Source organism: Protopterus annectens, chromosome 6.part0, assembly GCF_019279795.1.
Source record: "Protopterus annectens isolate FY-2018-M chromosome 6.part0, PAN1.0, whole genome shotgun sequence".
Lineage (NCBI taxonomy): Eukaryota > Metazoa > Chordata > Ceratodontiformes > Protopteridae > Protopterus > Protopterus annectens.
Window position 1 is genome coordinate 1,792,476,488 of NC_056737.1, and position 16,453 is coordinate 1,792,492,940.

The window sequence follows — 16,453 nt, forward strand, 5'->3', positions numbered from 1 at the left end:
CTACCTTATAGTCTGGGCAAAAGGGGTCATAGCTAGTAAAGCTGTGCTAGCTTTCCCCAGGTGTGTGTGTGTGTGTGTGTGTGTGTGTGTGTGTGTGTGTGTGTGTGTGTGTGTGTGTGTGTGTGTGTGTGTGTGTGTGTTTGCATATAAATCAAGTCTCAAAGTGTGTGTGTGTGTCAGGTACTTGGGCAGGGACATGAAGCACTGGTTGGACAGAGAGGGTGCAGGAGATGAAATCTCAATCATATAGCTGTGCCAGTGGGGAGTCATATTGGGGATCTGGAGAGAGAGGGAGAAACCAGCCCCAGACTGACTGTGATCTCTGTGTGGTCTTAAGGGAAATTGCACTTGTATGTGTATTTGTCATCCTGCCAATGTGTACATCCCCTAGCTGTTGCCAGTGATGAAGACTGAGGCTCCTTGATTACTGGGCCAGTGCATGGGTGTCACATGTTAGTACTAGGCTAACTGCCCTTGTGGGCCATTTTAAGCCTAGCCAATTATCCCATTTCAGATTCAAACCCTGCACCTTGTTTCTATAAGGAAAATACCTTAACCATTATGCCTGCCCCCAACATAATTAATAAAACTATCAACTTATACAGCTGATTGCCATTATGTCATAATTTTATTGGGGCAGTGTGTGATGTAACTACTGTGTGTGTGAATGGACAACCCTCAGCTCTGGTTTTGCTAGGCTGGCTGCCCTTGTGGGGCATTTTAAGTAAAGCCAATTTCCCTTTTGTGCTTGAAATTACCTGTCCCATTTTGATTATAGACTGGCCTTAGTCATCCCATGGTCAGTAATTATATATTACCCATAATAAGAATAAATGGGATGAGATCATTGATAATTTGAGGGGGGGGGCATACATTGAATAAAGTATTTAGGAGCTGCATCTGTCCATTAGTAGTACAAGGGGCAGTCGTGGGGTACATTTTCTGTTTTCCATCCATAGATATAAGTTGCATTTGAAGACGGGCAGGAATGAACTTTGTTTTATTTCATAAAAGTCCAGAAAGAAATGGTGAAGCAACCAAGGCACAGAATGTCCTAGTTTAAACACAGTCCAAGGATAAATAAAAGGTAGATAAAATCCAAGGTAAATTTATTCACTCAGGTAAGCGCTTTCATGATACACATATCACTTCTTCAGACCTTCAAACAAACACTTCCTACTCAACTATATTTAAACAGTATTCAAACCAATCAAATAAAACCAATTAATGCATGAAGTAATTAGCACTTAAAGTAAAACCAGTCATTCTACAATATGTACAAAGTCATACTGGAAAACATTTCAAGTATAGATACATAATAAATATTGTAACATAAAATGCATTAGTTAAAAATGAATTAGTTAAAAATGATTAAAATATATATTTAATATGTTTATCTGTCTTTCATTAAAATAATTTAATTTCATTTGAACAACCTCCTATTCTTCAAAACTGGTTTCAAGGGTATTCTATCATTAAGGCCCTTTCTTTTATTAGCTCTTAATCTGATAATCCACCTAGTTTCAGAGGTCTCTGTATGGTTCCTTATATCACCATCTCTCTCATTAGGAATAATTCTCTCAATAACTGAGAACATAAAATTATGGTCATTGCCTTCAGAGGACACGTTTGGCTAACGCATTAGTGGCAACACCATTCCTAATATTTAATAAGTGTTCCCTGATTCTAAATCTTAGGTGTCTGTCAGTCTTGCCCACATAAAATGCAGAACATTTCTGACAGACAGCAAAGTAGACCACGTGGTTTGTGTTACAGTTGGCTGCTACACTAAAATCATATATTCGCTTAGTGTCTGGATGTATAAATACATTGTCATGATTTATGTATATGCATTGATTGCATCTACCACAAGGAACCGTCCCTTTTACTCCTGCCATATCTTATCCCTTATTATGATGTGGATAGCATAACATCCTTTTTAAAGATTTCCTGTTCTTAAATATAAAACTTGGATTTTCCCCTACAACTTGTTTGATTTCTGGATTCTGTGTTAATATATTCCAGTTCTTTTTTATCACATTGGTTACTATATTCACATCCCTGGTAAAATAAGTAGAGAATCTAACAGATTCATTTTTATGTTGAACATAACCTGTTCTATCATTATTGGGCATTGAAAAATATGGCTTACCTATACTATCTCTCCATGAAGTAGATGTATCCCGGATACTTGCGGTCATACTATCAGTGTAACCCCTTTCATTAAATCTGCGTTTCAGACTAGTTAGTTCTTCCTTAAATTCATCATCCCTGGCTGTTAGCCTTGAAGTCCTAAGGGTTTGCCCTTTTACTACATTCTTAAAGATATGTCCTGGATGCATACTGCTTTTATGGAGTAAAAGTATTTCTATGACATTTCTTCCTAACAACTTGGTGGTTATCCCATTCACATCATCCATACTATTCATTACATCAAGAAATTCTATTTCCTGTCTAGAGTATTTCATCTCAAATTTTAGAAAGTCAGTGCTGTTATTAATTTCTGTAGTGAATTCTTTTAACGTTGCATCATCACCACTCCATAACAAGAAGGGGTCATCAACAAACCGTTTATAAAATTGGATCTGGGGCCATCTTTCATTAGTAAGCACATTCCTGTTTTCCCATGTGGCCATGACGAGATTGGCATACCTATTTGCGCTTGCTGTCCCCATGGCCACACCATCTTTCTGCTTATATAACTTACCATCAAAACTCAACACATTATTGGTTAAAACTAACTCTATTAATAAGCATATTAGATCTATTTTATTTCCATCACATGTCCCTTCTTCCAGCAAATATTGTCTTAACAATTCTAATCCAGTTGTATTCGGAATACAAGTAAACAACGAGCATACATCTAGTGTCACTAATAGAAGATCTCCATCTTATCTTTCATATGCATTATTAAACACATATAGGTCCTGTAAGAATTGCTTAGAGTCTCTTAGAATATTCCTGTTCTTATTTACTAGCATTCTTAAATTCTTCTCAACATATATGGAGATAGACTCTGTAGACCAGTTACATCCTGACACTATAGGTCTTAAAGGAGGTTGATATACATCCTTATGGATTTTCGGCAGACCATGTATGCTAGGCACTAGAGGTTCTTTTACCTTAAAGTAATCGTATAGCTCATTTGAGATGGTATTATCTAATAAACCATCCTATAGTATCCCATCCAATCGTGATAACATCCCCTCCATATCAGCTTGGCTGATATTTTCATATACAGAGGTATCCTGTAGCATTACATACATCGCTGTGTCATAATACATTTTATCCATTAAAACTGCAGGGCCACCTTTATCTGCTTGCTTAATGATAACATTTGTCAGACTGTAATTGTTTTAAAGCATTCCATTCATCCCTGCTAAAATTGGAGAAAGTTTTAGTTCTGTTTTTACCATTCACATTTTCAAATATTTAATTTTCACAAATGTTAATAAAAACATCAATAACTGGATGGCTGGATGGAATAAATAATCTAGGTTTCTTATATACATTAACATCTTTAGGCTCACCACCCTGATTTTTAAAAAGCATTTTTAGCAAAACATTCCTACCAAACATGTGCAAGTCTAAAATGGTATCAGTTACCTCAGTCCGTTGTGATGGGATAAAAGAAAGTCCCCTTTCCAATACATTTCTTTCATGTTCAGTCAAATTCCTTGAGGAAATATTTAAAACTATACTTCCTTTCTCCATGCCATCTTGGATACACCCAGGGCTGGAGGGCTTGTAGGTATTTTCCTTTTGTTGCGGTTCATGCTGTACGACCTGCCTCTCTGTAATTGTCTCTCTGAATTATTCAGTTTTATTGGAAACGTGTGAAAAACCTGTTTTGATGTACCTTCTTGTCCATCATTTTGTATTCCTGATGTGGCTTTCTTTTGTTGCACTTCCTCGGTGGACTCCAGCCTTCGCCTCTCTTCCACTTTTTCACTCGAGTGAACAAAAGTTGTTGACACTTGCTCAATGGATTCCAGCCTTCGCTTCCCTTCCATTCCACCATTTAAACGAGCTGTTGAAGTCATCGCTAAAGGAACGCTAATAGTTGGAGGAGCATTAGATTTAGTTCTTGCTCCTAAATTCCTTTCCTCTTCAAAACTCTCTATAGAGATGTCATCGCGAGCCACATCAGGAATACAAAACTTTCCACTGTGTGACACCTTAAACCTCTTGTATCAGAGGCAATATGGGATACATGCAAATTACCCTTTCTTTTTGTGTTTTTTAACAAATTAGTTTTCCTGTGTGATCTTATTACTCATTGTTTTAGTTTGTTGTTTGGAATATTTTGTAGGCACCCTTATGTTTATGGATAATAGTTTGTTATGACAACCCTGTGTTTCCAAAAGTCAAACATTCCTCTTATTCTGTGCAGATGATGCCATAAGAAGGCAGAAACATGCATGTCCACAACTAGAGGGGTTTGGCTTTATTGGCCTGAAATTGTCCATACATAGACTTAAAAGTAAAAGAAAAAAGTCATGGACATTTAGAATTGTCAATTAGCTGAAACACCTTATATCCCTAAAGGGTAATTTGCATGTATCCCATATTGCCTCTGATACAAGAGGTTTAAGGTATCACACAGTGGAAAGTCCAGCTTTGCTAGATTTCTCTCTGTGCTTTTTAACCAGTTGATTTTCCTGTGTGACCTTATTACTCATTGTTTTAGTTTGTTACATCCTCTGCAAGGTAGTCTAGTGATATTATTTCTGGTACATATTCCTAAGTGCAGCACTTACAAGACAAGATGCTGTTTTATTGTAATCATACTGCTAGTAAAGACCAAGTATGATATAAAAATAATAAATATGCATGTTCCTGTTTCTTACAACTTAGTGTATGTTTGTTTGTATGATTCTAATCATATTCACAAAGTGTTCATCTTAGTGCATATACTGGGAATGTAAGCAGTGTGAAATCAAAACTAGGATGTTTTGGTATATGACAGGTAGAAGAATAATTTCTTAATGAGGGAATGATTGCTGACATCTGGAATATATTTGGGGAAATGTGTATCCATTGAACTGCACACACAAATACTTTTATTTCTGAAAAGTTTCTGTTTTGTGTGTGTGCTTGAGTGTGTGTGTGTGTGTGTGTGTGTGTGTGTGTGTGTGTGTGTGTGTGTGTGTGTGTGTGTGTGTGTGTGTGTGTGTGTGTAAGTGTATCTATATCACATTTTAGCAATGACATAGATATACATACATGAATAAAAGAAAAGTAAATAAAACATAGTAATGTTTTTATTATTTTCATACATTTTGCAAATATATTTTCTTTTTAACAATTATTCACTCCAGCATTACACAAATTGTTCAATCCATGCCTTCTGTTAAACATCGCTCATTCTGAACATTATTCTACATGTATTGTTCTCAGAAATTTAGTTTACTTGTATGTGCTTTTCTTTTTCTGAAAATCCCACCTCCAGTTATTTTATCTCCTTTACAATATTTAGTACTTCAGTTACAGTTGATTTAAATGTTGATTTCTGTTTTCTAGTAAATGTTTTTTTTTTTGGCAGCCAGTAATAATATATTTGGTATGGCCTTACAATGTCTGGACAGCTCAGATCCTGTGTCTCTGCTTAAAAGAATAATTTTCTTAGTAATAACAATTGGCACCCCAACATTTCTGACAACGTACTCTTTATGGAATTTTTAAAACATGCCAGCTCATTGCACTCTCTAAAAAATGTTCCCAGTTACCTTTCTGTTTCCCATTACACCTGTAACATGTGTTATATATTCATGTGCTATATATTCAAAGAAAAATTTTCCAAAGTCTGTTTTGTGTATAAAATATCTATGTAGACACTTCCAGGGAATAATCGTAAACCTTCTGGACTTTGTGGCATAAGTGGGAGCCATGCAAATGTCTTCCCATTATTCCTTTGTAAATTTACTTTACAGACTCTATTCCCAATCTTTTCTAATCTCCTTTGATTAGTTCTTATAGCTCTCATGCCCTACTAAGTATCCCCTTTTAACAATAGCTTCTATTTTAGAGTCAACTAAGGTCCCTATCAGAGGTGGTCTTTCATTTACCACTCCTCCTGTTTCTCTCTAACTAAGCTTTTTCAATTCCTTGTAGGAAAGGCAGATTCTAAATGTCTACCTGGCCTCATCCCAGTCTGTGACCTTTCCTTTTTATTTATTTGATTCCAGTCCACTGGTTGCTTTTGTTAATTCTCTGAAGTAAATTTCATTCTCCTCTTGCCTATTTTTCATACCCTTACTTGCAGTAATTCCTACTGGAAATCTTCTCAATTCTATTGTTTACTTAGTTTTTAAAATATTTTATACCACTTTATGAATATGATATACTCTATGGATGTTAGCCTCCTTAAGGACATGCATCCAAAATCCTACTATTTCCTTATTTCTCAAAGTCTTCATCCCCATCTCATCATTATCCCTTTCCACTTTGATTTATAACCTTATGCTTTTGTTATGTATATGAGCCTACAGTCTATAGAGAGAAGATGTGCAAAATCTATGGTGGATGAGCTAGTAAATTAAATTTTTAATAGTAGAACAGGACTAATAAAACCTATTTTTAATAGTGACTATACTTGTAGTATAATGAATAAAGAAGAAGAAGAAGAAAATAAGGTTTGATATCTAACTACCTATAATACTAAGATTAGGGAAGTAATGAAATTTATTGAGAATAACTTAAATATTTTGATGGCTTTGCCAGAACTACATCAGATACTTGACAATAAGCCAGATTTTACATGTATGAATTTAAAGAACTTAAAAAGGGTCTGCCTATGTTCCAAATTTCAGCTGTACACCACAAATCTATTAATTACCTTTATTTATAAATTAATATTTTCTTGTTTGTTCTCTCCACTGTAACTGTTGATGTACTGCATACCACTGTAAAAACATGTCTATTGCAATTTGTGTGTGTATACTGATCATGTCTAAATATTTAAATGTATCTGTAATTTTTCTATGTGGAGCTTTTCTCTCCGGGCCTCTGCTGAAAAGGGTCTTTTCAGCTCAGACACCTCCAGTTAACAAATGTAAAATAAAATAAAAAATAAAAATGTGATTGTGCTACAAAGATTTTAGGCATCAGAAGAGAGCTCCGAAAATATATACAACAGGCATACACCCATGTTTGAACTGTAGTTACTGTACTGATATTGTTATGAAGGACAGCAATGTGTACATCCATCCAGTTTCAAATAAAAATATTTTTTCAAATGTACAGCAACATGCAATACTGCATATGTAATTTATCTTGCTACCCGCCTAAAATGCCCCCTCATTTTATGATGGGAAAAGCACAATGAAACTAAAGGAAAGAATAACAGAACACAAGTCAGAGATACATAGTCAAATACAGCAGAATGGGTTAAGTAAGCATATTTTGGAGAAAGTTACTGAGCACACCTTTAAATTCAGGGTGATAGAAACAGTGTATAAGCAAGTAAGAGGGGGTGATGTTAATAACCTTCTGGAGAATAAAGAATATGCATGGATCTTGAGACTGCAAGCAGATGTATTACCAGGGTTGAATAACATGGTTAGTATTAAGCCAGTTTTAGCAGCTAGACAAATACAACTGCATTAGCTATTTTAAATGTGTGCATATACATGTATATGTATTCTTTTTTTATATGCGCAAATAATTTGAACATGTAAAAAAATGTTGTAATAAATATTTTATTAGTTATAGTTAGTTAAGTATATAGTTCTAGTGTGTATTTATAAAACTGAGTTGAAAGCATGTCTGAGTACTTTTTAAGGAAACTTTTTAAGGAACTGCTATATCTCTAAGCTAAAATGTCAATTGGATTATTGTAGAAATTATGTGATTAGCTGGCCATGCTCACATGATTTTACTCTTGTTTTACAAAAACTGAAAGAATGTTACAGATTGTATATTGCACTGAATAAGGATTTATATCTGAAAGCTTTGCTGTAATAAAGTATTGACGTTCTTGGAGTTGGTAAATTTATGATTTCCCCATACACTTGGCCAAGTTATGTTTGAGTATGTTTAGGGATGAGCTTTGATTCACATACTTGAGAAGTCTGTTCATGAGAAGGGGTAATCTTTGAAACACATAGCTGTCCCTCCAACATGTCCAATTTGTGACAAAGATAGGGTTTAGGTAATTGGAACAGGTATTTCTGGTGCTAATTGTTTTGCAGGTATGACTCAAGTCATCAGTGTGGGATCAGAGGAAGTTCTGTAGGGTTGGTATAGATCACCGTGCAGCAGCTGGTTGGAGACCAGGTACAAGGATAGGGCTTTGAAATGGTCTGCATAAGACTTGCTGCTTACTCCCTGTATTCTTTTTGCAAGGAACCTCTTTTGTCTTTCAGCTATTTTAAATGTCTGGTCAGCTACACATCAAAGGGTGTGTTGTAGTCAGTGACTGTTTGAGTGAGAGCTGAATGGAGTGGAACTATGACTTCTTTGGACCTTGGAGCCATGCCCTTACTTATAAGTTGTGCATCATAGAATGATTCCTTTACCACAGTAGACATACAGTGGTCAAAGGTCAGGTTATTCTTAACATGATCTACTTTTAGGGGGTGTGTTATCATCATGGTAATTCTCAGTGATGGCATTCTTTTCAAAGGGTACTATTACACATTTTTCATGTTGCATTTTAGTCTGTGGCCCTGGCACCAGTTTGTCTGCGTCAAGCTCTCTTGAATGATAGCTGTGTCTTTAGGGGATTTAGTAAACAAACCTAGTTTGCAGTCATCTGCAAATATGGTCAGCCAGAGCCCCTCGATGTATGCCTTGGCTTCAGACAAGTAGATGCCAAAAAGGAGAGACCCTAGCATGTTATCCATGGGACTCTGCTAGTGACTAGCCTCCTTGCAGAGGTGTATTCTCCTGTCCTAACTTGCATACTGTCAGCAAGCCAGCTTGGCTATACATTAGGGTTTATCTACAATGCCCATATAAGGTATTGTGTTGAACACTTTGGCCAGGCCAAGATGGGCAGCGTACACTGTTTTCTCCTTGTCCATAGCTTTACTAACCTTCTTGAAGACGTCCAGCAGGTTAAGTAGGCATGACCTGGGGACTAACTGCTGGCATTACACCAGCTTGGTATTATCCCACATAATTTTTTCCACTCAAATACATTCCTTCAACCTTTATTAATTATCACCCACATTCTCTGGTTGATACAAGTATGCCTGACCTGTATATATAAAACTAAAAGAACTAAAAATATTTTCATTGCATGTATCTTACTATTCACATCTATAAACAAGAGCTTTCAGTTTCTCGGTTTTTGTTTAGTCTCTTCCCATTAAGCTCCCGTTACACTTTCCATCAGATTTTAATAAAATACCAGTGCTTTAAGACCTGTGATAAAAACATTTTGTGTTCTTCCTGGGCTTACTTTGATACCTTTGCACCATTTTGGTGATTATTAGTAACTTAGCTAAGATTTGATGCTGGTTTAACTGTAGTGAACATGAAAGAGAATCTAGCCTTTCTAGACCTCTGATTGCTATAGAAGTGCCATTTTGCTATTGGCCATTGTATTGTTTGAATTTTTTGAGCTTTTCTGTGCTGATACAAATTACACATATTTGGATAGTACAGCTCATCTTGCAGTCAAATGTACCATGCACTGTACAAACAGATAGTGCCATAATTTGACCATGCCATCTTTTTGTTGTGTCTTTCAGCTTTTCCAGGTTAGGGGTCGCCACAGCGGAACGCCGGTCCACTAATGATTGGTAGTTGATTTTTACCTGCCGAGTTACCAGCCCTGATGCACAACCTTCAACGAAGGTACGCTCATTCACGCATGTCTCCACGCAGAAGACACTCTAGCTGAGACTCGAACCAGACAGCGTCTTATTGTGAGGCAACAACGCTACCCCAAATCACTACTGGTTAGTGTGATTAGCAATTTCTGAGTATGAACAGCTGCTCACAATTGTATAATGAGTCACACTTCACACAACTGGTTTACATAATAATGTCAAACAGCTTATATCTGCTTTACTTTAGCAAAATTGTCATAAAATTGCCCCATGTTGCACAAAGCAGTTAGTAGTTACTTGCATAGTGCATATTTAATGCCTGCTTAGGAAAACTAGTTCTTTCCTCTGGAATAACGTCTAATACATGTCTGATTGACTGAATAAGGATAGTATTCTGTGTATTCAAACAAATTCCTCAAAATAAATTATATATCCTCTACTCATGTGCATTATTCAGCTGCATGAGTTCTGCATCCATGAACAGGAAAATCAACTTCATAGCATAAATAAAAATAAGAAAAGCTAATTAATACATTTTAAAAAGTATTGAGTGATTGGTGGGGCTACAGCAAAGTAGCATAGTGCCACAACCTGCCCCGAGTCTTCAGACATCTTAAAAACTTAAACCTGGCTCAGTGGCAGCTGAAAATGTACTGCTTGAGTTTATGAAGATTTTGGCATCTGCAGGGCTTTTGTTTGTGAAGAGTTACATGGCATAGTGTCTGCTTGGGATGACCAACAGTCTAATGTTCTCTACCCGATCAGCAGAATTACCAGAAGTGATTACTCTGCTGATCCTTAAACACTAAGGAAGTGACTTTTTTGTGCCAAATGTGAGACTTATTTTGCCTGCTAATAGTACTTTTACATCTGGAGCTGTTTTGTTTGCTTTCTCTAGTGAGAAAAAGGGTAATTACACAAATCTAGATATTAATTTGCTGACAATTAGTACTGCAAATTTCTGTTGGCTGTTTGCTTGTAAAACCTCTATTGCATTGTGAGGCTTACCTCTTGTTTGGTATGAACTGCCCACTGTTTTGCCATGCACGACAGTACACACATTGATGATAAACAGTAGGCAGTGGGTGCAAGTTCTTACCATCCTATTTCAGGAGATCTGAAGTTTGATACACTTAAATATCTGTGCAATACAAACTAGCTTACAAGTCCATGCAATTTAATTGTGGCACTGTGCTTGTATATTGTTTTATTATTTTTACTGCATTTGCTTACTTGTGGCACCTGTGCTAATGTTCTGTGTCACTTTTGAATTGCTGTACTATATTTGCCTAATTTCTAATTTTGTGGCTCTTGTGCCTGCATTCTTGAGACATTGAAAAGTACAGTTTTGAACCTACCATAAATGTAGATGTTCGAGTGCACATACAGCTGCAGTCATCACACTTGGGTTATCCTGCCGTCAGGCGGGTCCTCGATCGGCCGAATTCCAAAGTCTAGGTCCAGCGTCAGTTGTTGTCACTTATTCTCTGACTTCAGTATGGCAGGGGTATAAAAGACGCAGCCGACGCCATTTTCTTCAGTTTTTCTTGCCCCAGATGTCAGGTGCCCCCAGAAAGGAAGGCAATACATGATGTTATGCAAACATACATAAGTAGATAAATCAAAACAGTAGTTGCAAGCAAATACACCATAAAGGAATACCCCAAATAGGTTGTATGTTAAGGGTGTTTGTCATAAGCCCTGTTCTAAGAGGGGATGGAGGGAGGGTAACCTGGACTGCAGCTGTATGTGCACTCGAACATCTACATTTATGGTAGGTGCAAAACTGTACTATGTTCATCATGCATACAGCTGCAGTCATCACACTTGGGTAGAATCCCAAAGCTAAGTAAGGGTGGCTGTGGTACTAAGCGGAATTTGGAGGGGCTTGAATGCCCTGCAGGACTGCTGCGGCAAAGCCCACTCTAGATTTTGAGTATAGTGGCAGGTGGTAGTGCTTGGTGAAAGTGTGCACTGAACTCCAAGTAGCTGCTTCCAAAATGTCCTTGGTAGGGACCCACCTGAGGAAAGCTGTTGAGGTAGCTGTAGCCCTGGTGGAGTGGGATCTGATGTATCCAGGCACTGATTTTCCATGAAATGAATAACAAAAGCGTATGCAGTGGGCTATCCATTTTGAAATAGTCTGTTTGGAAATAGCCTTTTCCTGAGCACCTGTAGCATAGGACACAAAGAGTTGCTCAGATTTCCTGAATGACTTTGTTCTGTCCAAGTAATAACGAAGTTGCCTGTGAATGTCCAAGAAGTGTAGTAGCCTCTCCCCTTTGTTCTGTGGATTTGGATAAAAGGTAGGTAAATGAATAGTCTGATTCAAAGCCACACTGGATATTACCTTTGGCATGAAGGTAGGGTTGGTTCGTAAGGAAACCCTGTCCTGATGGAAAATGATGAATGGTTGCACAGCCATGAGGGCCTGTAGCTCCTAAACCCTGCGTGCTGAGGTAATAGCCAGAAACAAGGTTGTTTTCCACGACAAGTATTGTAGTTCTGCTGAAGAAGACGATTCAAAAGGAGGCAGTGTCAGCTTCTCCAATATGAAGTTGAGGTCCCAGGCTGGAGCTGGTGGTTTCCGTGGGGGTTTTATGTTTTTTGCCCCTCTGAGGAACTGCCTTAATAAAGGATGTGAGAATAAAGGAGGATCCATATTGTATTGTGCTGAAATGGCTGAAGTGTGGATCTTGATGGAAGAGAAGGAAAGGCCACTGTTTAACAACTCAGCTAGGTACTGTAAGATCTGAGGTATATTTATTACCCAAGGATTCTGGCCCTTTGCTTGATTCCAGGAACAAAATTGTTTCCATTTGGCAGAGTAGGTTTTTCTAGTAGAGGGTCTCCTGGCCTCCAAGATGACATCCTGTACCTCCTTGGAGAGGAGAGTCTGTTGGCAAATTAAGGTATTTTCCATGCAGCTAGATTTAGAGTTCTGAGCTGGCTGTGAAGGGTCTTGTAGTTGTGCTGGGACAACAGAAGAGGAACTTGAGGTAGGATCCAAGGTGGTGAGTGTGACAGGCTCTTTAGGAGAGGATACCAGAGCTGTCGTGGCCAATCTGGAGCAATGAGAATCATTTGCGGCTTCTCTGCTCTGGTTTTTAATAGAACTTTGGTTAATAGAGGTAGAGGCGGGAAGGCATAGACTGTCACTGCTGTCCAATTGAAAGAGAGTGCGTCCACTTTCCAGGCCTGTGGATGATAGGCCCTTGAGCAGAATTTTTCCAACTGGTAATTTCTGTGGGTAGCAAATAGGTCTATGTCTGGCTGTCCCCATGCTTGAATTATCTTTCAGAAGACTTGAGGATGCAACTTCCATTCGTGTGGGTCTGTCATATTTCTGCTTAAGTTGTCTGCCAGTGTGTTTTCCTTCCCTGGCAGGAATTGTGCCTGTAGTTGAAGTTGCAATTCCAATGCTGTGTTCCACAGGGTCATAGTTTGCCTGCACAGGGGGTATGAATGCGTCCCTCCCTGTTTGTTTATGTACCACATGACTGTGGTGTTGTCTGTCCGTATTAATAGCTGGCATGGAGGCAGTAGGTCCTTGAAGGTCATAAGAGCATTTTGTACAGCTAGCATCTCCTTTTGGTTGATGTGTAGGTGCATCTGTTTTTGGGACCATTTTCCCTGGATGCACTAATCTGCCATGTGTGCTCCCCAGGCTTAGTCTGAGGCGTCTGTTGTGATGATTTGACTTGCTTGTGGTATACAGAAAGGGAGACCCGTGTTTCTTTGGCATGCTTGAGCCCACCACAAAAATTCCTTTTGAAGGCATGGAATGAGTGGTAAAATTGTTTCCAAGCTGTGGCTGTGTTGAGATCATAAGTTTTTGAGGTACCATTGTAGTTTCCTCATATGCAGCTTTGCAAAGGGTATTAGTAGGATGCAAGATGCCATGAACCCCAGAGCTTGCAGGATTTTCCTTGCAGTTAGCCTGGTTAAAGTGGCCATTTTGTTGAAGTATTGAGGCAGTTGCCCTTGTTTGTCTGGCATGAGGTAAGCCATCTGGGTCTTTGTATTTAAGCTGGCACCCAGGAAAATTATCTGTTGAGAGGGTATTAGTTTTGATTTCTTTTTGTTCACTGTGTACCCCAGGCAGTTTAACAGTTTTATTACAAATGCCAGAAGCTGCAATAGAATGTCCTTGCTGTCTGCTTGGATCAGGCAGCCATCCAGATATGGGTAGATATGTATTTCTCATTGTCTGCAGAAAGCAATTACTGATGCCAGGCATTTCGTGAACACTCTGGGCGCAGTAGATTAGCCAAAGGGCAATGCAGAGAATTGATAATGGGTTATACCTGTAAGAAATCTGAGGTATCTTCTGCAATCTTGTCTGATAGGGACATGCAGGTATGCCTCCTTGAGGTCCAACGTTACCAGCCAAGACTCCTTGCCCAGCATGGGAAGAAGCTGCTGTAATGTGAGCATCTTGAATTTTGGTACCTCTAGATATGTGTTTAGAATAGATAGGTCTAAGATGGGTCTCCAATCTTTGTCCTTCCTTGGTACCAGAAATAGTCTTGAATAAAAACCTTGACCTTGTTCTTTTGCAGGTACCTCTTGAATTGCTTTCATATCCATGAGAGCGGAAATTTGTTTTTGTGCCTCTGCCCATTGATTTTGTGGCAGGTTTGGCATGCCTCTCATTTTTGGAAGGGTGAGAAAGTGGAACCTGTAGCCTCTGTCTATAATATCCAGAATCCATTTGTCCTTTGTAACAATGTGCCAGTTTTTTGAAAATAAGGCCAGTTTTCCGCCCAAAGGTGCTGCCATTATAGTTTTGTTTGGCAGGCATAGGGGAAAGTCATTGCGTCTGTTTTCTAAATGACTGTGGCCTATCTTCTCCACCACTTGGGGCTGGTGCTTGCCACTGCCTAGCTCTGTAAGATCCTTGAGGTTGTCCTATACCCCTTGGGCATCTGTATCTACCCCTTTGGGGTTATTCCGTGGCTGGAAAGGCCCAATTTTTTGAAGGCCAGTTTCTGCTGAACCGTGGAGGCTGCACCTGCAAGAAATCTTTAACTGTTTGCACAAATTTGGCTTTTTCCTCCATTTTCTTTAGCACCTCCTCAGCTTTAACACCAAACAATACATCTTTTTGTAGTGGTGCATCTAATAACTTTGCTTTGACATGATCTGGTAAGGTTTGCTCTTTGAGCCAATTGTGTCTACGTATGACAGACCCCGTGACAGCAGCTCTACATGAGGCCTCTAAAGCATCAAAACCACACTGTAAGGTATGTTTCCCCACTTGTTCTGCTCCATGTAACAAATCCTGCAACTCTTTCAAATCTGATTGTTCTGTTTGTGTCATTTTGCTTTTCAGCTGAGATAGCAAGAACTGCTGGTACTTTAACATATGAAATTGACAGTTTTATACCCTCATGGTTAAAGTGGCTGATGTATACACCTTTTTCCCCCACCGTTCTAATGCTCTGGAATCTCTCTCTGAAGGTAAAGGGTTTTTAGCAGTAGAGGCCTTAATCCCCTTGGGACCCTGGGAAATAGTTTCTGGGTCAGCAGAAGGGCTTTTATAAAGGAATTGGTGAGAATCAGGAACCCGGTAATATCTGTCTGGTTTAACAGGGGCTGGAGGTAAAGAGTCTGGATTAAGACTGGCTTCTGTGTACACATCATCCAAAATATCTAAGACAGGAGGAATAGCCAGGGGCCTATGCTGGGGAAGCAGCAGAAATTCCCTGAGCCTTTTCTTGGAATCTGGGTAATCTTGGCCTTCCCAGTGGAAGTGCTCTCTCAATGTATGTAGGGTTTCCCAAAAAGAGTAGTCCTCAGCGGGGGAGACCGAGGGAATAGACTGCTCAGCATCAGAGTCTTCAAATGGGGAATAGGCGTAAGCCTGGTCCTCGGAAAGGTCTGAGTTAATAAAAGCCTAGTCTGAGGAAGGGTGGTCTTCCTCCAACCTGGGTCTATTGTCTGAGGGGGGCTGAGAACCCCTGATGAGTGTAATCAAATCCTCATCCATTTTAAGCATCTGTTTTTTAGGCATGGGGCCTTGAGAGGGGGTCTGAGGACCCTGCTTTTTAATTTTCATTGGAGCTTTAGATTTAGTGAATGATTTAATAGAGAAGGTGGTAGGCCTGAAAACGCCTTCAGAAATGTCAGGCCTCGCTAAACTTTCCGTTTCTCCGCCAAGAGTGGTGTCGGTATCTGCAGTGGGAATGGAGACCAAGGAACCTGCGACCTTGGGTACTGAAGTCGCCGGTAAAATAATTTCATCGGTAATCAGGGGCTGTGTAGGCGCCTAGCTGAGAATCGGAGAACCGGTAGTCGGCCTTAGCGTGATCTCAGTACTCGGTGCAGGCCTCGGATGTCTGTCTTTATCCTTGCGTTTTTTGCCTAAAACTGGCGTTGGTGTATCCGACGACATGATATAATTAAATTTTTTGCCAAAATAATGAAGGGCGAACTCCACCCAGCGCTTAATAGTGCACTTGTTAAACCTAGCACAAAAATGCAGGCCGACACGTCATGATCTGGCCCTAAACAAGGTATACAGTAAGAGTGAAAATCCTTATGCGGTATTTGCTTCCCACAAGAAATACAATTATTAACTTTGTCTGACATCGGTCTGAGGCAAGAAAAGTTTTCCCAACGGGGTACTTAGCTTTAAAGAAGACTTCGGCTGAAATACTTTTCATAAATGT

At 39.1% G+C, this 16,453-nt stretch overlaps 1 protein-coding gene across 3 annotated transcripts in view; it reads left to right on the plus strand.

Annotated features, from left to right (window-relative positions):
- Positions 1–16,453, plus strand: part of GULP1 (GULP PTB domain containing engulfment adaptor 1) — a 4,195,041-nt gene that overhangs the window by 3,106,915 nt on the left and 1,071,673 nt on the right. The window lies entirely within an intron of this gene.